Here is a 27,786-nt window from a genome sequence, read left to right on the forward strand (position 1 = left end):
GAGTGAATCAGCAGATGGAAGATTTCTCTCTCTCTGCCTCTGCCTCTTTGTAACTCTGCCTTTCAAATCAACAAATAAATCTTTCTTTAAAAAAAGTAAATACAACTGAATAGAGAGATATGAGATTATTCCAAAGTGTGCACAGAAAACTGGAATTACAAAATACTACACATTTTCCATAAATGTAAAAAAATTCCTATTTATTATTTTCATTTTCCTTGAAGGACAGAGATAGAGACAGATATTCCATTCACTGGTTTAGTCCCCAGATGCTCACAGATACAGGGTTGGGCCAGGTCAAAGCCAGGAACCTGAGTCTCAATCCACATCACCCACATGGGTATCAGGGAACCAAGTACCTGAGTCATCACCTGCTGCCTCCCAGGGTACACATCAGCCAGAAGGGATCAGAATCGAACACAGGTATTTTGATATGAAATGCAGGCATCTGAAGCAATATCTTTTTTTTTTTTTTTTTTTTTTTTGGACAAGCAGAGTTAGACAGTGAGACAGACAGACAGGTCTTCCCTCCATTGGTTTACCATCCAAATGGCTGCTACAGCCAGCGCACTGCACCAATCCAAAGCCAGGAGCCAGGTGCTTCCTCCTGGTCTCCTAGGCGGGTGCAGGGTCCAAGCACTTGGGCCAACCTCCACTGCCTTCCCGGGCCACAGCAGAGAGCTGGACTGGAAGAGGAGCAACTGGGACAGAATCCGGCACCCCAACCAGGACTAGAACCTGGGCTACCAGCGCTGCTGGCCCTGAAGCATCATCTTAACAGCTGTGCCAAATACTGCCCCTCTATGAACCTTTGGAAGACCAAGACCATTCAAATCTACTTCCAAAATTCCAATTACATTTTAATTCTATCTTCCAAATTCTTAAAGTATATACTTGCCATTCAGTTAATTTGTAACTAATTATCAGTTAATTTACATAACATCATTTCATTTACTCCACAGTTATGCATATAATCCTTGTCAGAATGAAATTTACTAATTTAAACCTCAGAGAACTATCCTTCCAGTTTTGATGTCTCCATATCCTTCCAATATGGTTTTATTTAAAAGATTTATTTATTTGAAAATCAGAGTAGGGAGAAGAAGAGAAGAGAGAGAGGTCTTCCATCCATTGGCTCACTCCTCAAGTGGCCACAATGGACAGGGCTGGGCCAGGCCAAAAGTAGGAGCCAGAAACTTCAACTGGGTTTCCCACGTAGGTGGCAGGGGCCAAACACTTTTGCCATTTTCTGCTGCTTTTCCTAGGCCATTAGCAGGGAGCTGGATTGGAAGTTGAGCAGATGGGACACAAATCTGAAACTATATGGGACGACAGGGTCACAGGCTGCAGCTTTACCTACTATGCCACAGTGCTGGCCCCATTCCTCCAATATTGTCTTGATGCATGTATTCTGTATACATCAAAGTACTTATCATACTTATTCCATGTAGCTTATACATACGTATTAACTGCTAAACAAATCAGAGCACAACTGTTTACAGAATTACTAAAAAAATTTTTAAATGACTATGGTAATAGTAATGAATTAGAATGACTATAAATCAGTATGTTATGAGGTCATTTCCATAAAATCTAAGATGAAATATTGAAGGTCCATATTATACAGGCCAAAGTTAAGAAGAGGCAACATACAGTAGAGACAGAGCACATTTCGTAAAAATATAATGGGGACACATCCAGCCAAAAGGGGACCAATGTTACAGAAACATAATACTACAGTACTACCTGGGGCCCAAAGACAACAGATCTCTACAAAAAGACGGTTCCCTTTCATTCCAGTATTGGGCTTCATCAATTTAAATAAATGAATATAACTGTGGATTTAACAGTTATCTTAATTTCTAAAAGGACAGAATAGAAGGTTTATTTTCTTTTCATATATCTCCCTCCCTTCCCCTGTCAAGTACTTAAAACCTTTCAGTGCTGGCAGAAGAATGAATTTTGTGCTAGATATATATACCCGTCAGATCCAAATAAAGAATAAGATCACAAAAGGAAAACAACTTAGGATACACAAAGTTATAACAAGATCTAGTGTAAAGACTCAAAAAGTTTGATTTTTATTCTGTTGTCAATGCTCTTTAAACCAAGTTGCTTTTTAAGTTTATAAAGTTTTCTAAAGTTTTTAAGAAATTAATGAAAATGCTATCAGCAGAACATCTAAGCAAAACACAAGATGTCAGAGAATTAGAAAAACCTGAAAAATCAATCAGTAATTTTTAATTTTGCAAGCACTTATTTTCATAATAAAATATTTAAAAGGGAGTTCCTATCCCAAATTAATTACAAATAGATACATTTCCATAAATGCAATATATAAAATTTTATTTGTATACATGTGTGAAGTATTGGCTTTATCACTAGTTTTATCGGTGAGGCTTCATGCCAGAACTTACTAATATGCAACTGTTTTTGTTTACACAACTGAAATATTTAATATACATGCATAAAGTTATAAATATGAGATTTTTTTATCTAAAACTAAGCAGTTCCCTTCCAGGCCATGTATTTCTTGAGGGTATATATACCTATGTTTACATTTTTGTATTACAAGGTTATAACAAGCATTTAACATAAAAAATCTAATAAATGGATTTTCTTAAAGACTTACTTATTCAACCAAAAGCAGAGTTAGAGTAAGAGAGAAGAGGAGAGAGAGAGACAGACAGACAGACACCTTCCATCTGCTGGTTGGTGGCCCAAATCTTCTTCTTCTTCTTCTTCTTTTTTTTCCCACCAGGGAGCTGAATCAGAAGTGGAGCAACTGGGACTCAAACCAATGCCTATATGGGATGCCAGCACTGGACACCATGGTTTAACCCCACAGTGCCACAGCACCAGCCCCTAATAAAGGGAATTTTAAAAGATTTACTTATCTGAAAGGCAGAGTTAAGGGGCGCTACTAGAGACAGACACACGCATGCACAAACACACACAGAGACAGAGAGATGGGGGTGGGGGAGAAGGGGAGAGAGAGAGAGAGGTATCAATCTGTCTTCCATGCTTTGGTTCACGGTCCAAATGCCTGTAACAACTTGACCAGGCCAGGCCAAAGCTAGGAGCCAGACACTAGGTCTCCCATGTGGATGGCCAATACCCACTTACTGGGGTCATCAGTTGCTATTTCACAGGCTGATTAGTAAGAAGCTGGATTGGAAGCTTGGAGTAGCCAGGACTCTAACCAGGCACTCTGATGTGGGCATCACAAGTATTAGTTTGACTTGCTGCACCATAATGCCTGGGCCATAATAAATAGAAATATATAAAAATAGCTAATTCAGTTTGATATATACTTTAACTTAGCTAAAATGAGGATTGTTTCAATTTAATTTATTTAGGACACTGATTCTGATTACAGTTAATAGCAGGTAGAAGCATGTTATGTTTTAATTGTATTTCACAAGGATCAGGACTATACCATCATTTTACAACAGCACAATTTGTGAAAACAATGTAATCAAGCAAAGAGAATTGCCCTCACTATTATCAGCAACAACTTAAATACTACTATTCATAGTACTATTCCTAAAAGGATTTTGGAGACTGTAAAGATTTCATTACTTATTTTTGTGATCTGACGAGCTAACAAAAGGCTTTGGTCAATTATTCAGAAACTAAGGAGAATAAACAACATTATTTCTTTCAATTAAAGAAAAAAGGTGCATGAATTGTGAAAGTCAACAGCACATAATCATAAAAACAGCTAAAAAAAGCATGTAATGTTTAGTAAGCAGAAGTATAATTTTCATTTAGATAATCTTCAAAACTTAATGACAATTTGCTCTCAAAGATAACTGGCAAGTGAAAAAGTGCAGGAAAATACGTAACATCTCTTTAGTATAAAAAACAATTGCTTCTATATGTATAAAGGATCTTTGTGAGGTTACCAACAAATTGGCAGTAATTTCATATAGGAAAGGGTGGTAAAAAGAGGGCAGGTAAAGAACAGAAGGGCAGGTTGTGTGTGTGTATATATATATCTATATAATTTCTGAATCTTGAATATATATTACTTAATCAAAATTACTGAACTCAAAATAGTAAGTTACAATATAAATGTTAGGTTAAAAGCAGGATTCAAAGATTTAATAGTGATACACTGTAATTAGCTACATAAAAACCTCCACATGCATTACACATATACACACACTTACACACACTTACTTAAAAGAATACTTAAAAACGGTCCAGGGGCCAGCAATTGTGGTTAGCAGGTTAGGCTACTGTCTGCAATGACAACAACCCATATGGGCAACTGGTTTGAGTCCCAGCTGCTCTGCTTCCAATCTCGCTCTCTGCTAATGTACCTGGGGAGGCAGTAGAAGACAGTCAAGTGCTTAGGTCTCTGCACTTCCATGGGAGACCTGGATGAAGCTCCTGGCTTCCATTGGTCCAGCCCCCATAGTTGTAGCCATTTGGGGAGTGAATCAGCAGATGAAAGACCAATCGACTGATCTCCCTCTCTGACTCTACTTTTCAAATAATTTTTTTTAAAAGGTCCTATACATTTCAAAGAGGAAAATAATGCTATTTTTCAAATTTACTATAATGTTTTCAACATAAAAGCTAGTTTTTAGAAAGAAGGGGATATTATTTATGGTCACAAATTTCACTGGAATCCTAAGGATAAAAGGAAATGACAAAGAATAGGGAGAAATCAAATAAAAAAGGGTAAATTCATACTCTTTCTCAAAGTTCATATTGATATTTTAAATACAAAATTCCTACCTCTACATTCTATCACCTTTACTTCCAATTCATGGGACTGTTTATTTTAGCCTATCTAGACCTCATCTATTCTTTTTTTTTTTAACTTTCATTTAATGAATATAAATTTCCAAAGTACAGCTTATGGATTACAATGGCTTTCCCCCCATAACGTCCCTCCCACCCGCTACCCTCCCCTTTCCCACTCCCTCTCCCCTTCCACTCACATCAAGATTCATTTTTGATTCTCTTTATATACAGAAGATCAGTGTAGCATACCTTAAGTAAAGATTTCAACAGTTTGCTCCCACACAGAAACATAAAGTGAAAAATACTGTTTGAGTACTAGTTATAGCATTAAATCTCAATGTACAGCACACTAAGGACAAAGATCCTACATGAGGAGTAAGTGCACAGTGACTCCTGTTGTTGACTTAACAAATTGACACTCTTGTTTATGGCATCAGTAATCACCCTAGGCTCTTGTCATGAGCTGCCAAGGCTATGGAAGCCCCCTGAGTTCACCGACTCTGATCATATTTAGACAAGGCCATGGTCAAAGTGGAGGTTCTCTCCTCCCTTCAGAGAAAGGTACCTCCTTCTTTGATGGCCCCATTTTTTCCACTGGGATCTCACTCGCAGAGATCTTTCATTTAGTTTTTTTTTTTTTTCCCCCAGAGTGTCTTGGCTTTCCATGCCTGAAATACTCTCATGGGCTTTTCAGCCAGATCCGCATGCCTTAAGGGCTGATTCTGAGGCCAGAGTGCTGTTTCGGACATCTGCCATTCTATGGGTCTGCTGTGTACCTCGCTTCCCATGTTGAATCATTCTCTCCCTTTTTTTTTTTTTTAATTCTATCAGCTAGTATTTGCAGACACTATTCTTGTTTATGTGATCCCTTTGGTTCTTAGTCCTATCATTATGATCAATTGTGAACAGAAATTAATCACTGGGACTACTGAGATGGCATTGGTACATGCCACCTTGATGGAATTGAATTGGACCTCATCTATTCTGAAGATAACTCTACCAACATCATTGACCCATCACCTCCTTTTCAGATAATACTCAAAAACCATAAACTATGGCCATTTAACATTCTTTTTTATTCGTGAAATTTGTCTCTACTTTCAAAGCTCCATGAAAATGCCCAAAAAAAAAACTTTACTTCAACATTTTGTTCTCCTTTTTTTCCCTTAAATTTTTTTATTCATTTTATTTGAAAGGCAGAGATACAGATCTCCTATTTGCTAGTTCACTGCTCAAATGCTCACCAGAACCAGGTCAGGCTGAAGCCAGAAGTCCAGAACTTCATCTCGGTCTCTCACATAGGTAGCAGGTACCCAAGTACTTGAGCCATTACCTCCCGGGGTAGTAAATTAATAGGAACGAGGGGAGACCAGGAAAAGCACCTGGCTCCTGGCTCCTGCCATCGGATCAGCGCGCTGCGCCGGCCGCGGCGGCCATTGGAGGGTGAACCAACGGCAAAGGAAGACCTTTCTCTCTGTCTCTCTCTCTCACTGTCCACTCTGGCTGTCAAAAAAAAAAAAAAAAAAAAAAAAAAGCCAAGTGGTATATTTTATTTGAGGGTTTAACTTTTAGCAACTAGAAATATTTCTGAAAAGAAAAAGCTTTTACAACATGGGCCCATTATTTTTCTGTAAAAAAACAATAAAATATTGTGTCAGTAGATTCTAGTATTCTTCTATCTACAAATGTCTTTAAAAAGCATGATATAAATTTTTTAATGAATCATGTAATTTTTAAAAAAAGAAACATTATCTGGGGGCCTGGACCATGGCTGTTGCCTGCGATGCTGGCATCCCATATGGGTATCAGTTCAAGCCTTAGCTGTTCCACTTCTAATCCAGCTCCCTGCTAATGAACCTGAAAAAGCAGTGGAGGATGTCCCAAATGCCTTGGGCGCCTGTACCCCAATGGGAGACCAGGAAGAAGCTCCTGGTTCCTGGCTTAGGATCAGCCCAGCCACAGCCATTTGAGGAGTGAACCAGCAGATGGAAGATCTCTCTTTATCTCCCCCAACCTCAATTCTGCTTTTCAAATAAATAAATTTTTAAAAACAAAAAGAAACATCATCTGTATGCCTTTGCTTGAATATGAGAAAGGCAAAATATAATCACAGGATGAGCAATTCTAATCTGAGATTATGAAGTCCAAATTGCTCCAAAATTCAAAACACAGGCACACTAAAAATATTGTACTAAACTACCTTCAAGCTATACATGAAATGTAAGTAAATTTCATGTTTAGACCTGGGTCACACCCTCAAAATATCTCATTATGAATATACAAAAATTTTTAAAAAATCTGATGAACTTTTCGTTCTAAGCATTTCAGATAAGGACTATTCATTCTGTCCTAGCCATAAATTTCTTCCAAGCATTAGTCGGAGGAAAAACACTGTCGTCCTGTATTAAGTCCACTTATTGCCCTATAAAACTTTATAATCCGGTTGTAATCACTAATAATTAAGAGGCAGAACCTAAGAGCATTAACACATAATTAGCTATTATAAAAATAAGGAAATACTATCCACTGAATCTTTTCATTTGAGCACTTACTATTTGTCTTAGAGATTTTTTTCCAACTGTTGCAAATGAAGTATAAGGATTACTTTAACCTTGGTGAAACTTCTCAGTTAAATTTTAGATATTTAAATATTCAAAAATTTTGCTGGCAAAATCATCCACAAAAATACAACAGTACTTCAAAAGGTTCACAGGAAAATTGAAATAAGAGGTAAGTTTATTTTGGTGCAGAAAAAAAATTGATATCCATGCATAGTTTTTTTATAAATACTCAATTTCTACAAACTTGTTGCAGGTCCCCTTCATATGCACAAATTTTAAGAAGTTTTTGCACCAAGATGCTTTAATTCTACTTGCCATGAACTTTTTTTTTTTTTTTTTTTTTTTTTTTTTTTTTTTTGACAGGCAGAGTTAGACAGTGAGAGAGAGAGACATAGAGAAAGGTCTTCCTTCTGATGGTTCACTCCCCAAATGGCCGCCACGGCCAGCGCTGCGCCGATCCGATGGCAGGAGCCAGGTACTTATCCTGGTCTCCCATGGGGTGCAGGGCCCAAGCACTTGGGCCATCCTCCACTGCACTCCCGGGCCACAGCAGAGAACTGGACTGGAAGAGGAGCAACCAGGACAGAATCCGGCGCCCCAACCGGGACTAGAACCCGGGGTGACGGCACCACAGGCGGAGGGTCAGCCTAGTGAGCTGCGGCGCCGACCATCCATGAACTTTTTGAAGTGCTATTATACACCATCTTCTCTATAAATACCAAAATGAAATCACAAAGTCATTTTTGAAAAGCTAAGAAACACAATGAGCTGGAATCAGAGATTATACGGTGCACTGATGAAAAGAAAAGTAACCGAAGTGATCTACTGTACTCCTAAATGACCTCCAGAGACTGTATTGATAGAAGACAACTGTCACAGAATACAAAATGGTGACCCAAGAAGAGGTTACAGACATGGTAGATCTGTACGGAGTTATTCTCTCTTTCTCGCTGTGCGTAGCTCTGCCTTTCCAATTAATAAAACTTTTTTTAAAACACAAAAGAAAACCCAAAACCAGAACATTTTTTTAAAAAGCAAAAACAAATACATAGTTATTAAGCCTGTTTGGTATTAGAGAAGGAACACACAAAGAAGAAAAAACAGGAAACAGAAGCCCCAGGAGACCGAGTTGTGGCACAGTGGGTAAAAGCATCCCATAAGGGCACTGGTTGGAGTACAGGCTATTCCACTTCCAATTCAGTTCCTTGCTTATGGCCTGGGGAAGCAGCAGCAGATGGCCCAAGTATTTGGGTACCTGCACCCATGTAGAGACCCAGAAGAGGCTCCTGGCTTTGGATCTGCCCAGCCCCAGCCATATGGCCATTTGAACCAGCAGATGGAAGATCTCTGTGTCTCCCCGCTTCTCTCTCTTTAACTTTGCCTTTCAAAGAAATAAATAAATCAAAGAAGGAGGAAGGGAGGGGATGGGGAGGAGAAAGGTAAAAAAGAAATATTTCAAATAAATGACTTACCTTTATTTTAAAAAAAACTTACACTAAATCTACTTTGTCCTCTGTAAATGAAACAGGTAACAGGATATCTGTTAACAGCATGTTCTACTGAGTATTGTTTTTAAAAGATTTATTTCTTTGAAAGAGTTACACAGAAAGACAGAGACAAACAAAGCAAACTTCACTGAAGACTTACTTTAATAAACTGTCACATCTACCCCAACCTTCAGCAATCAGTACCCTTTTCAGTCATTAGTCATCAACACTGAAGCAACATCTGCCACAAGTAAGAAGAGAGTGACTTGCTGAAGGCTCAACTGTTAGTATTTTTCGATGAAGTTATGTACATAGTTTTGTTAAATTTAATGCTACTGTACACTGAACAAAGCATATAGAGTAAGCATAACTTTTATATGCACCGAGAAACCTAAACACTTGTGTGATATGCTTTACTGTGATGTTCTAAAACACAAATTCACAGTACCTTCCAGGTACGTATTTAATGATAGTGAGCACCAGGTTAAAAGGCAAACAGGTCAAACTTTAGTTGGCCCACACAGTAATAAGTTTCAAGACTAGCTGATTTAAAACCCAAAGAAACCATAATCAGGCTATATGCAATACTATTTTCCTAAAATAAAATTCATCTGGTGATTCAAAATTATTTATATGTTCTTTTTTTTTTAATTTTTTAAAATTTTTTGACAGGCAGAGTGGACAGTGAGAGAGAGAGACAGAGAGAAAGGTCTTCCCTTGCCGTTGGTTCACCCTCCAATGGCCGCTGCGGTCAGCACGCTGCGGCTGGCGCACCGCACTGATCCGATGGCAGGAGCCAGGTTCTTCAATTAGGCTATATTTAAGTCAGGACTTCTTGGAGTGAGAGTTTAGCACAGTAGTTAAATAACCACTTGAGTGCCTCATCTGGATGCAGGCTCCTCTGTTTCTAATACAGCTTCCTGCTAATGCATATCCTGGGAGGTATCAGTGATGGCCCAAATCTTAGGTGCCTGCCACCAACATAGGGGACCCAGATAGAGTTCCAGGAGGCTTCAGCTTGGTGCATCTCTGGCTGTTATGGGCATCTAGAAAGTGGACCAGCAGATGCAACACCTCTCATTCTCTTTCAAATAAAATGGAAATTGATAAATTTTAAAAAATTAAGGACTTCCTGCTCTCCAACAAAGAGAGGAAAAACTAAACTTAAATGTTATTTACATCAAATTTTTAAGGCAGTGTTAAAGTTATACCACTTATAAAGCAGTATGTGGTAGTGCTGCATTATAGTAACAAAATAAATGGCAAAAGGTTTAGTTCACCCCCACACATACCAACACTACAAACATACTGCTGACCAATAAACTTCGTTACAAAATAGAAAACAAACTATCTGCAAAAGCAATTTTTGTCAGCATACTAGATATTGTCTGGCATTACTTGCCAAAAAGTAGGAAGATAGACACATTTAGGCCGGTGCCGCGGCTCAATAGGCTAATCTTCCACCTAGCGGTGCCGGCACACCGGGTTCTAGTCCCGGTCAGGGCACCGGATTCTGTCCCGGATGCCCCTCTTCCAGGACAGCTCTCTGCTATGGCCCGGGAGTGCAGTGGAGGATGACCCAAGTACTTGGGCCTTGCACCCCATGGGAGACCAGGAGAAGCACCTGGCTCCTGAGCCGACCGTGGCGGCCATTGGAGGGTGAACCAACGGCAAAAGGAAGAGCTTTCTCTCTGTTGCTCTCTCTCTCTCACTGTCCACTCTGCCTGTTAAAAAAAAAAAAAAAAAAAAGATAGACACATTTAAAATAATAAAAATATTTCTAAATCTGTAATGATTTTTTTCCACAGAAAAGGCTAGACCTTTTTCTTCACTCTGAAAGTGAACAGCTCTGATATGACTTAACTCTGGGTACTTCCTATAGAATGGAAAATACCTAGAAAAACAGTCTTATATTCCTTGAAATTCCTGGGGGTATGTCAAGCTTAGCACAATCATCTTTGGGACTTACCCAGTCTCAAAAGATATTACAATGTTTCTCATTAGCATTGTTCATATAACCATGTTTCAACTGTACAAGCTTAAGAGATGAAAATCACATTTAATTTACAAAGCAATAAATGCATCCAGGGCCTCAATTTAGTTATTAAGACATTTGATAAATGTTTATCAAGAAGAAAGAAAAAAAGAGGATATCTGAAAGTACATATATAGCACACCATGGTAACTAATGACACCCAAGAAATACATGAGTGACAGAACATTTTAAGTTTCATGTTCCTATTATTCACAATTATTTGTTTTCCAATATACGCTTCCTTCTGACCTCAGTTAAGTTCCTTAACTCCACTATGTCTCAGTTTACTGATAAACTAGGGATAATACTATTTACTTCACAAAGATGATGTAAACCATCAGAAAAATATTTGGTCTTGGTAAGTATCTAAAAATTAATTATATATATTTTCAGTATTATTAAAGGTTAATTATTTAAAATGTAACACAAATATTTTTTTCAGATGATAAAGATGTTCCTTAAAGCAGCATCAAAAGGGACCTGTATTTTTTTAAAAGATTTATTCATGTGGGGCCAGAGCTGTGGCATAGCAGGTAAAGCTGCCACCTGCAGTGCCCACATCCCACATGGGTGCCTGTTCTAGACCCGGATGCTCCACTTCTGATCCAGCTCTCTGCTATGACCTGGGAAAGCAATAGAAGATGGCCCAAGTCCCTGGGCTCCCGCACCCACATAGGAGACCCAGAAGAAACTCCTGGCTCCTGGTTTTGGATCGGCACAGCTTTGGCCATCGCAGCCAGTTGGGGAGTGAACCAGCAGATGGAAGACCTCTCTCTCTCTCCCCCGTCTCTTTATAAATAAATGAATAAATAAATAAATATTTTAAAATTTAATTTTAAATAAATATTTAAAAATAATAAATGTTCAAAAATATTTATTGAATGAAAACTTATTCTGCCATATCATGTTGCATTTTTAGTTATAAATTAAAAGAGAAAAGTATATACATACTGAAAGACACTCTTTATAGTAGTAAGCATTTCTGGACCTGGTTAGTATAACTCACCACAAAAGCAGCCCTCTACCCTCAAGAGTTGAATGAAGTTTCTCAAATCAGAATACATGTAGGCAGAGCAACCACATTTCAGAACAGGAAGAAAATGGAATCAAAACCCTTCTTTCTTATTTTATGTGCCCTGCTGCTCTTGATTTTCTCAAATTAGAATAACAAAAATGTGAAAATCTCTAATAATTTAAAGTATAACTAAAAAGATGGATATGGGAAACACTTGTTAAGATCCATCCAGTAAATGATTCCAAAATATTGTCTACTTTAGAATATAAGGATAACTCACTGTAGTTTATCAAAAGGGCAAAACAACACAAGAAGTGCTATCAATCATGAAAAGTCAAAAAAAAAAAAAAAAAAAGAAAAACCTAGCCATTCTGATAAATTCTCATTAATTGAAATTGGCAAATTTTGTAAAACAATATAATGTGATAGAATAATTTTTTAAAATTCTGAATTAAAAAATTTCTGAAGTCTCATGGATTAGGATTAGAACTGGGAAATGGCAGAAAGAAAAAAACTCAGATATTACTCAGATATTACTATCTGCATAATTTTAAATTAAGATTTAGATTTCCAACAAATCCTAATAAAAAGAATATTAAAAGCAGAAATAAACTCAGCACAGAATCTATAAGGTCTGCATAGGTGTTGTGGCAGAGGATTAAGTCACTGCTTGGGACACACATCCCACATCAGAGGGCCAGTTCTAGTCCTGATTACTCAGCTTCTAACACAGCTTCCTAACTAATGCACCTGGGAAGGCAGAGAATGATAACCCAAGTATTTTGGGTCCCTACCACCAGGTGGGAATATCTGACTCCCAGGTTCAGCCTGGCCCAGTTCTAGCCCTTGTATCCATTTGGAGAATGAATCAGCAGATGGGAAGCTGCAGGATCTCTGTCACGCTGCCTTTCAAATAAATAAATAAATAAATAAATAAATAAATCTTTTTACTAAGTCCTTTTAATTATTGTTGGTGATTTAATCACTTGAAGTTAACTGTTAAACACCAGAGGGTGGCTTAACATTTTAATCCTGTTTATTTTTGAATTAATGAATTTTCTGGTTTTAATATTAAATGAGTTCTTTTAATATTTTTTTTCTTTTTAATATGTTAAGAGGGGCCTGTTTAGCAGCAGCTTGCAATGCCACATCCTGAATGGGTGCCTCCAGTTCTGATCCAGCTTCCTGTTAATGAGCCTAGGAAAGCAGCTAAAGATGGCCTAAATGGGAGACCTGGAAGAAACTTCTGGCTGCGATCTGGTCCAGATCCAACCATTGCAGCCATCTGGGGAGGGCACCAGCACATGGAAGCCCTCTATCTCCTTCTTTCTCTGTAACTCTGCCTTTCAAATAAATAAAATAAATCTTTAAAAAATACGTTAAGAAATAAATCAGTGGGTACTTGTATATTTAGAACTTGGTATACACTATTAAAAACAAGGTAAGAATAGATATAAGGAATAATACCTCCAGGGTTTGATAAATGATTTAATTCTCTTGCTGGCTTGTTACCTATTTTATTTATGGCATGTCTTACATTTGTGACTCTGTAAGCATTTTCTGTTCATCATTTTGATTCACTAAGCAAATATGGAAAGCAAATTTCAAAATTATAGGTTGGGAAAGGTGTGTGGCTTAGTAGTCGATATCTGCATCCCCTATCTGAGTGTCTGAGTTTGATTCCCAGCTCTGGTTCCTGGTTTGAGCTTTCTGTAAATGCAGATCCTGGATGGCTCAAAGTAGGTGGGTCTCTGGCATCTACATGGGACACTGGAGTTCCCTGCTCCTGGCTACAATCCTGGCCATTGCAGGCATTTGCGAAGTAAACCGTAAACCAACAGATGAGAGAGCTGTCTATTTAAAAAAAAAAAAAGACAAAATTAATGGATTAGAAAAAATTTAAATTTACTTTTTAAAGTTTTTAATCCTAGAAAACAATTTAAGAGACTACTTGGGGCCGGTGCCACAGCTCACTAGGCTAATCCTCCGCCTTGCGCCGCCAGTACACAGGGTTCTAGTCCCGGTCGGGGCACCAGATTCTGTCCCGGTTGCCCCTCTTCCAGGCCAGCTCTCTGCTGTGACCAGGGAGTGCAGTGGAGGATGGCCCAAGTACTTGGGCCCTGCACCCCATGGGAGACCAGGATAAGCACCTGGCTCCTGCCTTCGGATCAGCGCGGTGCACCGGCCACAGCGCGCCGGCCGCGGCGGCCATTGGAAGGTGAACCAACGACAAAGGAAGACCTTTCTCTCTGTCTCTCTCTCTCACTGTCCACTCTGGCTGTCAAAAAAAAAAAAAAAAAAAAAAAAGAGAGAGAGAGAGAGAGACTACTTGGAATATTGGTTCACTTTTTTCAGGTGACTTCGGAAATAGTAGTACATTAAAGTTACCAATTTGAAAGAAAAGGCTTAACACTGAAAACTAGAAATTTTTTTCAATTCATAATTATAATGAAATGCCTTTCATTCATTTATTCAGTAAATATTTACTAAACACACTGTTTACTGACTACATTTAAATAGGCAATTCTTATCTTCAGGTGAAAAGCTAATCGTAAATCTCAAGTTTAGTTTATAATATTTATACACAATTCCTTAGGTAAAGAGGCTTCAGTTGACTGGGGATCATATTTAAGTGTGATGTACTATATACATAAAAAGCTATGGAAAAATGCTATTGAATGGCTACAGACAAGACTGACCATTCTGATAAAGGATCCTTAATGCCTATATTTATTTTTTTTTCTCAGAGATATTCACTTTTCCTAAGATGGCAATCTTATCATCTGCCTAGGAATATAACCCTGGTTGACAACATTCTATGGGCATAATGAAAGAGATGGGGTTAAAGGAAAAGTAAAACCACTCAGAAGGAATTTTCATTCAATCTTCTTATGACGAAACTCTTGATGTATCAAATGTTCTTGAAGCCAGAACTACCATTCAGATTCTTGAGAGAATATACTCCTCATATCATTTAAATAGTGGGAGGAGTTAGCAGACTGGTTGACAGAGATTCAGAAGTCTACTCTCGATGATTTAAATCCTATGACTGTGGTTCAACAGCCTTCCATTGCCCACAGGAGGAAAATGTACAAAATGCTATTTAAACACAAGATCCTTTATGATTTGGTGTAGGCTTACTCTTTCTACTGTGTCTTCTGCCACTCAATCTCAGTTATACTACATTCTATCTTGGTTCTAGACCCTGAGATTTCCCAATCAAGATATGTTTTTTCAAAAAATGCCTTCTAAATTGCTCCCATGGAAAGAGCTAATTCGGCACTTAAAATCATAGCACACCTCAACCTTAGCTCCTCTGCCAAGTCAGACATTCCTCCATTTATCCCATTTTTTATAAAATTTTATTATATAATTGGTTATTTCATTTCCTACCTTTGTCTTTCTCTCCTTATTCCCTAGATTTCCTGAACACAGAGATTTTATTTATTCTCATACAAAGTCTTAAATTACATGATCAGGAATTAAAAAAAAAAAAAAAAACATGAAATGAAATTAAATTGTCTCTCTGCAACTTTTCCTGAAAGAAGCTGACTGAAAAATAGAAATTTTCTTCCAGAATTTTTCTAGGTATGTCAATAACTGATAAGGTATAACTTCAACTACTGCAGAAAAAGTATTATGCTGAAAACAGGAGATGTGTTGTATTTCTCCACTGATAAAACTGAACATCAGTGTTAACAAGTCAACTAACATAATTAGCTTAGTTATATAAAAGGAAGGGTATTAAACTGGATTATGTCAATAATGTCATAACTAGAAGCTTTTTTATAAACTGCTAACTATGTGATATATGCTAGTATAGCGACAATTATCAAAACATCTGGCAGAGCCAATATCATGGCCTAATGGGTTAAGCCATTGCCTTCAATGCCAGCATCCCATGTAAGTGCCAGTTCAAGTTCTGGCTGCTCCACTTCTGATCCAGCTCCCTGCTAATGTACCTGGGAAAGCAGCAGAAGATGGCCTAAGTGCTTGGGCCCCTGCAACCACATGGGACACTCAGCAGCTCATGGATCCTAGCTTCGGCCTGGCCTAGTCCCAGCTGTTTAGCCAGTTAGGGAGTGAACCAAGGAATAGAAGATTGATCTCTCTTGGGGCTGGCGCCGTGGTGCACTAGGTTAATCCTCTGCCTGCAGCACCAGCATCCCACGTGGGCACCGGTTCTGGTCCCGGTTGCTTCTCTTCCGGTCCAGCTCTCTTCTATGGCCTGGGAAAGCAGTGGAGGATGGCTCAAGTGCTTGGGCCCCTGCACCCACATGGGAGACAAGGAGGAGGCTCCTGGCTCCTGGCTTCGGATCTGCACAGCTCCAGCCATTGCTGCCATTTGGGGAGTGAACCAACAGAGGGAAGACCTTTCTCTCTGTCTGTCTCTCTCACTGTCTGTAACTCTACCTGTCAAATAAATATATTTTTAAAAATCTAAAAAAAAATTTTAAAAAAAGAAGACTGATCTCTCTGTAACTCTGGCTTCCAAATAAATAAAATAAATCTTTTTGGTTTCTGTTCTCAGCTTCTGGTAAGCAATTGCTAGGCCTCTACAATATCCTGCTTGAAAGGAATGTTTTAGTTTGCCTGGGGGCTTTGGCCACTGTACAGTCTAACAATGTGATTTCTGATGAGGGCTTTACACAGTAATATCTGTGACCTCTAGAGGAAATGATAACTAAAGATGTTAGCTGGGTGCCCTGGGATAAGCTGGGAGACTAAAGGTCAGCCACATGGACAATGATCAAACCCCAAGAGAAAGAAAAACACCACCTACAGTTCAGTTCAGCTGAGCTTCCTTGTTAGACAACACTTTGTAAATAATGTCACATACCATGGCCAAAAGAAGATAATGTGCATGATTCAGAAGTGAAAGCAGTCTTAAATACTTGCAGGTGGTATCAGAAGTTGGATCACAAGAATGATGCCACACATGGTATTGAAGTTCAGCTATGCTGCAATCAATTGCTGGTAATTAAAAGTTATCAGTGAGATTTAGAAATGATAGATTCAACTCCAGCTGTGGTACAATCATCACTACAGCCAAAAATTATCAATGGAACTTAGAACGGATCAAGTCAGGGATTTGGCTCACTGGCTATATAAGGAAATTAATGTAACCAGAGTTAATTTTACAGTCGCTTCATTACTATCATCTGTAATAGCTGAAGTGAAAATATGTTGAGGGTGAATCCTGATGTCAGCCAAAGCTTGGGTTTTGGCCAGTTCTACCCTATAGTCATCAGCTAAAGATTCATTTCCATAAGGAAAATTTATGCTATTATAACAATATAAAGAATCATAAAAAGAATGGGAACAAGTGGGAAGGGTCAAAAACTTGTCCTACCTGAGTAGAAATCTTTAAACAGTTACTAAGAAAGGGGATGAATAAAGCAGGCATTGAAGGAGTCAAAACAAAGGTTATACTGCAGCACTCTCAAGAGGCCCAGCTGATCTTCTTGCTTTAAAAAGGGTCCTAAACAAATCTTTATTCATCCTAGTTTGGAGAAAATTAAAAAAAATTGCAAGGCAGGGCCTTGGCACTGTGGCGGAGCAGGTTAAGCAGCTGTCTGCAGTGCTGGCATCCCATGTGAGCACTGGTTTGAGTCCTAGCTGCTCCACTTCCGATCCAGCTTTCTGCTAACATGCCTGCGAAAACAGCAGCAGATGGCCCAGGTCCTTGGAAACCTGCACACACATGGGAGACCCAGAAGAAGCTCCTGGCTTCAGCCTGGCCCAGCTCTGGCTGTTGCAGCCATTTGGGGAGTGAATCAGCAGATGGAAGACAGATCAATCGAGCATGCTCGCTCGCTCTCTCTCTGCTCCCACCTGGCTCTCTCTCTGCCCCACCCGCTGCCCCTGTAATTCTGACTTTCAAATAAATAAATCTTAAAAACAAAAACAAAAAACCTTGAAGATAAAGATAACTATGAGATACATCTAACCTCAACTTGCCCAAGCTGATGTTCCCATATCTAATCAATTAAGACCTAAAGTAGGTATTCTGCCAATGCCCAACTAAGGATTCAAGGTCAAATGCGTCTAAGTTGTTAAAAATAGCACTAAAGATGTTTCTGGGACTCCTTACCATGGGAACTCTATGCACAGAAGTTAGAAATCTAGTTGTTAATTCCTAAGTTAGATTGGGATGACACAAGAACATGAGTTTGTAGATCTAAGATAAAAGTTTGGATGAAAAGCAGAATGTGCAAACAAACTTTAGTTAAAGCAGTTTTATCTACTTTACCTGAATTACACCTGACTGAAGAATGTTTCCCCTACTTAGTAAAACAGAATGTATATAAATCTTCCTTTCAGACAATACTGATTGGACCTGAAAAATGGGAACCAAGAAAAATATCCATGCTCAAATAAGTTAATTTCAAATTTCACAAAATGCAAGACAAATTCTCGTACAGTGGCCTGTGTGGAATTCAGACTGAAGCTTATAGCAGAAGCCTATAATCATCTACCAGCAGCCACCACCAAGATTTTGAACCAGAAAATTTCCATTTGAAGGAAAATTAGTTTATCATCAGGAACTGACACAGCCGCAATAATCAAAGGATATAAAATATCCAGAAATATGTGTACTATCCTGCATAATACTGGAAACACGTTCTACATTCTAATGGGGAGTACCCAGAAGAGTTTCATAACAAAATGAGGTTGGTTTCTGCAGGAACATATTACCAAGAGAACAGATCATATTTATGAGCACGTAGAACCTATTAGACAGTAGTCCTCACTACTCCTAAGATCTGAGGGTGACTGGTTGTTCCAAACTAATCTGGAACCAAGGAAGTAATGGAACAAGAGTCACAACTATGAGCATCAGTAACAATATACACTATATAGGCATGGGTCATTTTTGTTGAGGAGGTATAGTAAATTCCTCTGCAATTCTTTCTGATTTGTTCTGTAATTAAACCCAATTATACAACAACTATAAACAATAGGGCATAACACAAACACTGTCAGTGAGAGTGAATCACCTTATTAAAGTCTGATAATAATATTGACACTGACAATCAAATATGTCAGGAGATTTAGTTAAAGCCTCCTTGAGATACAATACTTAAAGAATAATCTAAGGAAATATTAGCCAACTATCAGCTAATTCTGTATAAGTTTATCATGAGGTGTAAACAGAAGTAGATCAAGGAAGGAAATCAGCAAATAGTACAAAAAAATGGAAATGCATGCAATGGCTTGTCTTGAGTAAAATTAGCTGTTTCCCTACAGTTCATCCCTTTTCCATCCACACTGGATCATATGTCTAAATGCTAGGTATACAGTCAACCCTCCCTATCTGTGTGTTCTGCAACTGTGGGTTCAGACTGAAAATATTCAGTGAAAAATGATATTGCATGTATACTGAACATTTACAGATTTTTTTCTTGTCATTATTGCCTAAACAATACAGTATAACAAGTATTTATAACACTTAAGTTACCCTAGATATAACAGGTAATTCATAAATGTTTTGAAGTATACAGGAGGGTATGCATAGGTTGTATGAAAATACTACATCATTTTCAACAAGAGATTGGGAACAGTAGGATTTTGGTAGCCACAGGAGTCCAGGAAGCTATTATCTGTGGATACCAAGGGACAACTGTATTTACACTGGTACTATTCCTGATGGTCATATAAATACTATTCTTAAGTATGTAGATGTCCAGACACATAACTGGAGATCTCTAGGCCTCTGGAATGTCCTGCTTAATAAGAACGTCTCTATTTGCCCAAGGGCTTTGGCCCCTGAATACTCTGAACAATTTAAAATGGTAGTTTTGGAGCTCTTAGTTGCTGTTTCAAATTCAAAAGAAGTGCTTCTGAATTTTGATCTTAAGCAAGAACAGCGAAGAGGTAAGCAGTGCAGATGGTATGTGATTAAGTCCCAATAAAAAATTATTTGCAGCTAGCAAAAGCTCAGCTGAGTTTTGCCAGATGAAAATACATATATATTGTGAACAGAAGCAAGTAATGCTGCCCATAAGTCCAAAGGGAAAGAATGACAAAAAGTATCAATTTGGATCACTCCTAGACTGTACTGTATGCATCTCTTCCCTTAGCTAATTTTAATTTGTATATGTGCTCTGCAATAAACTGTAGGCATGAGTGTAACAGCTTCCTATGCAATCTGAGGCCTTCTAGTGAACTGTCAAACTTGCAGGTAGTTTGGAAAACTCTTCAGACTTGAAATTTGTGCCAGAAATAAGGATGGTCTTATGAAATTATCCTTACAATAGCATATCCCTGCCTGAACTCATTTGAGGTTTTTATTTATATTTTCTTGCTTTATCTTCATAACTCTGTTAATTTCACCCAATAATAACAGTTAATAACAGAATAACAGTTAATAACAGAAATCTGACATGAGGCTTATGTTTTTAATATACTCCAATGTAATCCTAAATGAGTGCTTTCTTTTCAACTCCAACATTCTCTGATTCTATGACTAAAACATCGCTAAGCATACATTAAGCCATGCACAGCTGAAAGCAAACAAGTAATTCAGATAGACTTAAAAAATTTTTAAATCTTCATTATATTTTACATCATAAATTGACATTGTTATTGTAAAGTTTTACTTCTTTGTATTATACTTGTCTTAGGAAATAATACTAAATAAATACTAAAAAAAATACTAAAAATACTATATTATCAAAATACAAAAATAAAAACATGAAAATATAAACAGAAACCTAAAGAAAATCCACTAACAAATTTGAGGAAAACTATTTCCAAAATAAACAATGTCAGACAACATTATTAAACCAAAATTCTCAGTTTGCTTGGAAATAGTTTCTTTTCACCGAAAAGACAAATTTTGGTCAAGTAAAATTCCTTCAAAACTGCCTTTCATTATTTCAAATTTCTAATATAATTCTGTTTTTAAAATTTCTATTTTCCCAAGTATACCTAATTAACATATTTAAAGCTGCATAATATTCCAAAACACCAATTTAACAATGTTCACAAACTGATGGACATGCAAGTTGTTTTCTTTTTCTTTCCTGCAATGAATCCCTTTTTAAAATAATGATTTTTAAAGGATAATTTCCTAAGAGTAGAATTACTGAATTAAAGAGTATGAACTTCTTTACGGTTCTTACAATATAATTATTTCCCCCCAAATAATGTCATTTTATGACCCACAGAAATTTATGTACTCATCCATCACAACACTTGTCATTATGATTTTGTCATCTAGAAAGAATAATACTTCATTATATGTATTTTGCTTTCTTGAAAATACCTCGCAGGGAAGTAATAATCCTGAAGGTTTCAAATTAGTCTATTAAAGTAAAAGGATTGTGTAATACCAGAAATAATTAATGGCACATAAAATCTTTTGAAATCTCTATTTCAGAAATCATTTCTAATTTGAAATTTAGCATATCTTTGTATTTTTGTAAAATTTTACTGAGGCTGTAATTTAAACCAATTTTGGCAATACAATATTGCCGTCAGCATAACAGCAATCTTATTCCAAAGAGCAATAAACTATATTCCCCCCTTTAGAGGATTTCTTTTGCAACAGAAAAAAATGTCTCAATAGGAAAAAAATCTAAAAGAAATTAATAAACCCTCACAAATGAACGTAATTCTTGACAAACCGAAATTATCTTGTCTGTGAAGGCAAAGTTATACTGGGAAGTAGTCTGAATTTCTTAAAAATCACTCCAGAAATTCAGGTAAATTATCAAATCTGGTTGACTCGCCGGCACTGTAGCTCACTAGGCTAATCCTCCGCCTTGCAGCGCCGGCACACCGGGTTCTAGTCCCGGTCGGGGCTCTGGATTCTGTCCCGGTTGCCCCTCTTCCAGGCCAGCTCTCTGCTGTGGCCAGGGAGTGCAGTGGAGGATGGCCCAAGTGCTTGGGCCCTACACCCCATGGGAGACCAGGATAAGTACCTGGATCCTGCCATTGGATCAGTGTGGTGCGCTGGCCGCAGCGCGCCGGCCACGGCGGCCATTGGAGGGTGAACCAACGGCAAAGGAAGACCTTCCTCTCTGTCTCTCTCTCTCATTGTCCACTCTGCTTGTCAAAAAAAAAAAAAAATCTGCTTGACTCTTCAGAACATCTATTCCTTCTTTTCATGTTTTTAATAACCCATTTCAAGCAATTTCACATTTCCCCACTAACCACGTAAGGAACCAAATTTGTATTTTATTTAGAATGAGGACTTTATAAACTCTTTTAGTATTTGTTTTCTACTATATTGTCATGTTTAAAACTGGAGTCACACAGTTTAACCACAACAGGCTGAGTTTGCTGTCCTGCCCTCTGATCTTAGCATAAATGGATAACCAGGAAACTTGCTGTAACTCTCATTAGGGTTTCAATAGCTGTGATATAGTTCATTCATCACTTTAAAATAAGCATTTATTTTCTGTCTAAGATGGGTAAGGCATTGTGCTGGACTCGTAGGAACCATTCAAAGATAACTAAGTTGTCCCTGTCCTCAAAGAACTTACAATCTAGTAGAGGAAAGACACACAAGCAAACAGGTATAATACAAAGCAGAATATGCTAAGTTGTTAAAAACAGAGGTACAAAGTTCTATAGGACCACAGGATGGTGAGATTAATTCTGGTTGGGGTGATCTGGAAGGCTGGGCCAGCAGAAAAGTAGAAAATTCTGTCCCTTAGAAAATGCAGCAGTATTACAGCCCAGCTGGGTTAGGGTCGAAGCCCCACTCCCCACAGAAGGTTTTCCTAAAGGAGATGGAGCCAGGGCCCTAACCCAGTTAGGTGGCTGATTCGTTGATTTCAATTATGAATGTCAACACTTTCTTTCCCTGGTGCAGATAAATATGCTTTCACAAGTAATTTACTTTATTAAAAAGTAAATGAGATTTAACAACATCAGCCTACATCGTTAGAATTGCCTCACGTGGTACCCTGATAATACAGGACCAAGAAAAAAACTGACACCACTACAGTATGTTATATGTGGTGCTCAACAATTATGTACACAGTTCCAGAGAAATAACCTGGGTATTATACTATATATATTTTGTTGAAGATGTAATTACTTCTAAATTTTAAAATTAAACTTTAGAATAGGCTAATGAGACAAAAGAATTTTTTATCCTGCCATGATTTCAAGAACGAGCAGGTACACTGCCAGTTTGCACTGACTGCTAGAAATAAAAGGTAGACAAAATAACATAACTAATATGTAATAGTTAACAGGTACCACACGAGGAGTCAAACTAGGAAAAGGGTAATAAATACAAACATATGTTTAAGTACAAAAAAACACACAGAATGCTATTATGTGCACAGAATTAGAAACATTAAATTTTTAAAAAATCAAAGTATTCGTGTTTCAGTATATAGCCATCTAACGTACAGATTCCTCAAAATTTCTCAGATTTACAGAAAACGTATTTCATTTTGTTACAGGAATTTAAAAATTCAGAATTTCATTACTGCTGCTTATAGGCATTCTTAAAGAAGTGTCACTTTTATGAACAGAAAGGGAAACAACAGAAACTCAGTCATGTTTGTAAAATGCTTATGAAACTTCAATTGATTATTAAATATGACAAGCATTCTCACTTCACTTTTTTCTATTATTTTTTACAACCTTCTTCAACAAAGGAAGGAAGGAAACAAGGAAGAAAAAGTGAGGGAGGGAGGGAGGGAAAGAGAGTAGGCAGGCCATCAGGCACATCTTGGCTAGCCTAATCAAGATACTTCATTATATAGAACTTTCTTTAAAAAGCAGACTTACAATTCAAAAAGACCTGCTATCAATTAGCTGGGCAAACTATGAAACAAACATGATGAAAATGTTATAAAATCTATTAATATAAAGAAATCTCATAACAAATATGATATACAAAACCCTAGCAAATATTGAATAACAATTCACAAAAAATACAAGCTACTAATAAACATGAAAAAATATTCAGTTTACTAAAGGAATGTGAATTAAAACAATGAAAAATATTTTAAATACCCAATTAGCAAAGGCAGAAATGATAACATTCAATGCTACATTCCTTTAAGATAAAAAATAACTCTTGATTTTATGTTTGTTTGGGTTTTAAAATAAGATGTGGGGAAAATAAATAAATGCTTCCAAAAATGTGGTGAGATTAAAAAAAAAACACTTATACACTGGCTGAGAACAATGGTAGTCAGTGTAACATTTAAACAATTAGTGGAGAATATGACTTAGATTTTTGTGGTTTTCAAGTTCATACCCTTTAACCAGTAATTCTACTACTAGGTATATCTAAGTTCAAAAAATAATCAGAGATGCAGAGAAATTTACATAGCATAGTATTAATCCCAGTTAAATATAACCTCCCCCTAACCCCACTAATTGGAAAAAACTGTAATTCTATACATTAGGGAAATGGATAGTTATAAAATTAAATATTATGCAGCCATTAAGAATTATCTTATTTAGTCATGAAGAATATGTTTAAGATAAAGTCTTACGTAAAAAACAGCAGGATCTACAATTTTAATGCAGTCTTAGCTAAAAGTATTTTCTTTAAAAGTAGATTTTACAACCTGCTACTTTATTAGTTTTAACAGGTTTTACTATGGAATCTTCAATGTTTTCTACATTTTAGTATCAGGGAATGGAGATAATTTACTTCTTTCTTTGAGATTTAGATGTCTTCCAGGTCTTTTTCTCATGTTATTTTCTGACAAAGATTTCCAATACTACACTGTATATACAGTGTATACTACACTAGCAAAAATGAGCATCCTTGCTTTGTTCCTTAAATTACAGGAAAAACTTTCAGTCTTTCACCACAGATCATGATGTTAGTAGCTGAGTAACTGGATACAAAATCAGCATGCAAAAATCAGACTAATTTCCATTCGCTAATAACAGTCTAAAATGAAATCAACAAAAACTAATCTACCAAAGAATAAGTTACTAAGAAATTAACTTAATCACAGAAATGAAAGATTTATGCACTGAAAATTATAAAATTTTGAGTCCAAATGAACATAAATGAATGCAAAGATATCCCATATTCAAGGATTAGAAGACTTAGTACTATTAAGACACTCAATGCCCAAAGCTATCTATGGATTGAACACAATCCCTATCAAGTTCTAAATGAAATCAGCTGGAAACCTCCTTCTTAAATTGACATGGAATATCAAGGGATCCTGCAGAGCCAATCAATCTAGAAAAAGAACAAATTTTTAGGACAAACACTTTCTGATTTCAAATCTTATTACAAAGCAACAGTATTCAGAGTATAGTATTGGGGGGGGGGGGGACCCCCAGACACATAAACTAGTAGAACAGGTTAGAGATCCAGAAACAAACCCTCACATACCAAAACCATTCACTGGGGGCAAGGACAATACTTTCAACAGACAGTACCAGAGGAAATGGATATCAACAAGGAAAAAAAAAAAAGAAAAGAAATGAAGCTGGACTCTTACATCATATATAAAAACTCAAAATGAATACAAGAAAAAATAATGAATAAAGCACTCAAAATGCATGACCTACAGCTTTAAAAGAAAACACGGGGAGAATGCTCCATGATACTGGATACGACAATTGCTTTTTGGATACCATGACAAAGACACAGGCAAGAGTAAAAACTAGATTTGTTTGATTCCATCAGAATTAAGTGGTTTTGTTTTGTTTTGTTTTGTTTTTGGTGCATCAAAGGACACCATGGACAGAATAAAAATACAAGCTATGAAACAGGCAAAGTTATCAAATTACATATGTGGTAAAGGATTGATACCTAGAATAGAGAACTCTTAAAACTTAACAACTAGCCGGCGCCGCGGCTCACTAGGCTAATCCTCCACCTAGCGGCGCCGGCACACCGGGTTCTAGTCCCGGTCGGGGCGCCGGATTCTGTCCAGGTTGCCCCTCTTCCAGGCCAGCTCTCTGCTGTAGCCAGGGAGTGCAGTGGAGGATGGCCCAGGTGCTTGGGCCCTGCACCCCATGGGAGACCAGGAAAAGCACCTGGCTCCTGGCTCCTGCCATCAGATCAGCGAGGTGTGCCGGCCGCGGCGGCCATTGGAGGGTGAACCAATGGCAAAGGAAGACCTTTCTCTCTGTCTCTCTCTCTCACTGTCCACTCTGTCAAAAAAAAAAAAAAAAAAAAAAAACTTAACAACTAAAAACTAAACAACCAGTTTGAAAAATGGACAAAGAACATGAACAGATATTTCTGCAAAGAAAACACACCAACGGACAAATAAGCATATGAACGATGTTTACTATCGCATTCACTAGAGAAATAAGAATCAAAACCACAGTAAGATTCCATTTCATACCTCATAGGACAGTTACTACCACCTCACCTCCCAAACCAAAAAAACCAATGAACCAACAAACAAAAAACAGAAATTAGGTGTTGCCAAGGATGGGGACAAACTGCAACCTTCTATACTGCCAGCAGGAATGTAGTATGATAGATCCACTATGGAAAATGGTATCGTATTATCTCAAATATTTTAAAATAGATTTATCATATACAATCTAGTAATTCCATTTCTGGGTATGTAACCATAAGAACTGAAAGCACAGACTTGAAGATATTTACATAGTCATACTAACAGCAGCATTATTCACAATAGCCAAAGGTAGATGCAACTCAAACAAAATGTAATATATACACACAATGGAGTAATAACCTTAAAAAGGAAGGAAACTCTACCAAAAAAAAAAAAAAAAAAAGGAAATTCTGGCACATGCTACAACATGCATAAAGCTAAGTGAAGCAAGCCAGTTACAAAGAGACAAATTCTGCATGATTCTACTTACATAAAGCACTCAGAATGGTTAAATTTATAGAAAGAAAGTAGAATGGTGGTTACCAGGGAGAGGAGGAGGCTGAGAACTATTGCTCAGTGGGTAGAATTTTGGTTTTGCAAGGTGGATAAAGTTCTGTAGATGAACAGCGGTGACAGCTGTATAAGAATGCACTTAATGTCACTGAACTATATTATTTAAAAATGGTTACTTTGGCAAATTTTACATTAAGTATATTTTATCAAAATTTAAAATTTTAGAAACTTCTACAAGCAGGAAAAAAGTCAGATAAATTTTATATACCACATACAAGAATTAAGGTGTCTACTGCTAGTGATGGAGCTAAAATGATGATTTTCTACTTTATGCCACTTAGTATTTTCCAAATTACTCATTGTGTATACACTTTTTTATATAAAAATGTTGAATTTAATAAAGAAGGTTAGTAATTAAAAAGTCTGAATTTTGAATCTGAATGGCTGTCAAGAGAAATAGCTTCCTAAAATTATGGCAAAAATTATTAAACAGTATTTCCTTAAATATTCTCTGAAATGAACAATTTATTGATATAAACCAGGAATTCATCAATATCTTAATTCCAAAAAGGGTAAATATTTTCAAGCCCTGTTTATTCTTTAACTATGAAACTGGAGCAAGAATTCTTTCTACTTTTGAGACTTTTCATACATACATATTATAAGTTTTACCCAAGTTTTCAGGTTAAGATCTGTAAAATAAAAAACCATGCTCTTAACAGTTTAAAATCTTTTCTACTAAAAATTCCACATACTCAATGACTATTTTGTAAAGCTTATCATGGACAGATAAAACATCAACTTAATTTTTCTATCCAAAGATTCCTGTCAAGTCTATAGCTCCTGGTATCATTTTCTTCTTTAATATTTTGTTTTCTAAGCCGGCGCTGCGGCTCACTAGGCTAATCCTCTGCCTTGCAGCACCGGCACACCAAGTTCTAGTCCCGGTCAGGACACCGGATTCTGTCCCGGTTGCCCCTCTTCCAGGCCAGCTCTCTGCTGTGGCCCGGGAGTGCAGTGGAGGATGGCCCAAGTGCTTGGGCCCTGCACCCCATGGGAGACCAGGAGAAGCACCTGGCTCCTGGCTTCGGATCAGCGTGATGCGCCGGCCGCAGCG

At 37.3% G+C, this 27,786-nt stretch overlaps 1 protein-coding gene and 1 non-coding gene across 16 annotated transcripts in view; both read right to left on the reverse strand.

Moving 5' to 3' along the window:
- The window catches only part of JMJD1C (jumonji domain containing 1C), a 323,880-nt gene that overhangs the window by 138,989 nt on the left and 157,105 nt on the right, over nucleotides 1-27,786 (reverse strand). The window lies entirely within an intron of this gene.
- Nucleotides 22,552-22,616, reverse strand: MIR1296 (microRNA mir-1296). Its single transcript, NR_162715.1, has one exon. It is a non-coding gene; the product is annotated as a microRNA mir-1296 (primary transcript).

This window comes from Oryctolagus cuniculus, chromosome 15 (assembly GCF_964237555.1).
Source record: "Oryctolagus cuniculus chromosome 15, mOryCun1.1, whole genome shotgun sequence".
Taxonomy (NCBI): Eukaryota; Metazoa; Chordata; class Mammalia; order Lagomorpha; family Leporidae; genus Oryctolagus; species Oryctolagus cuniculus.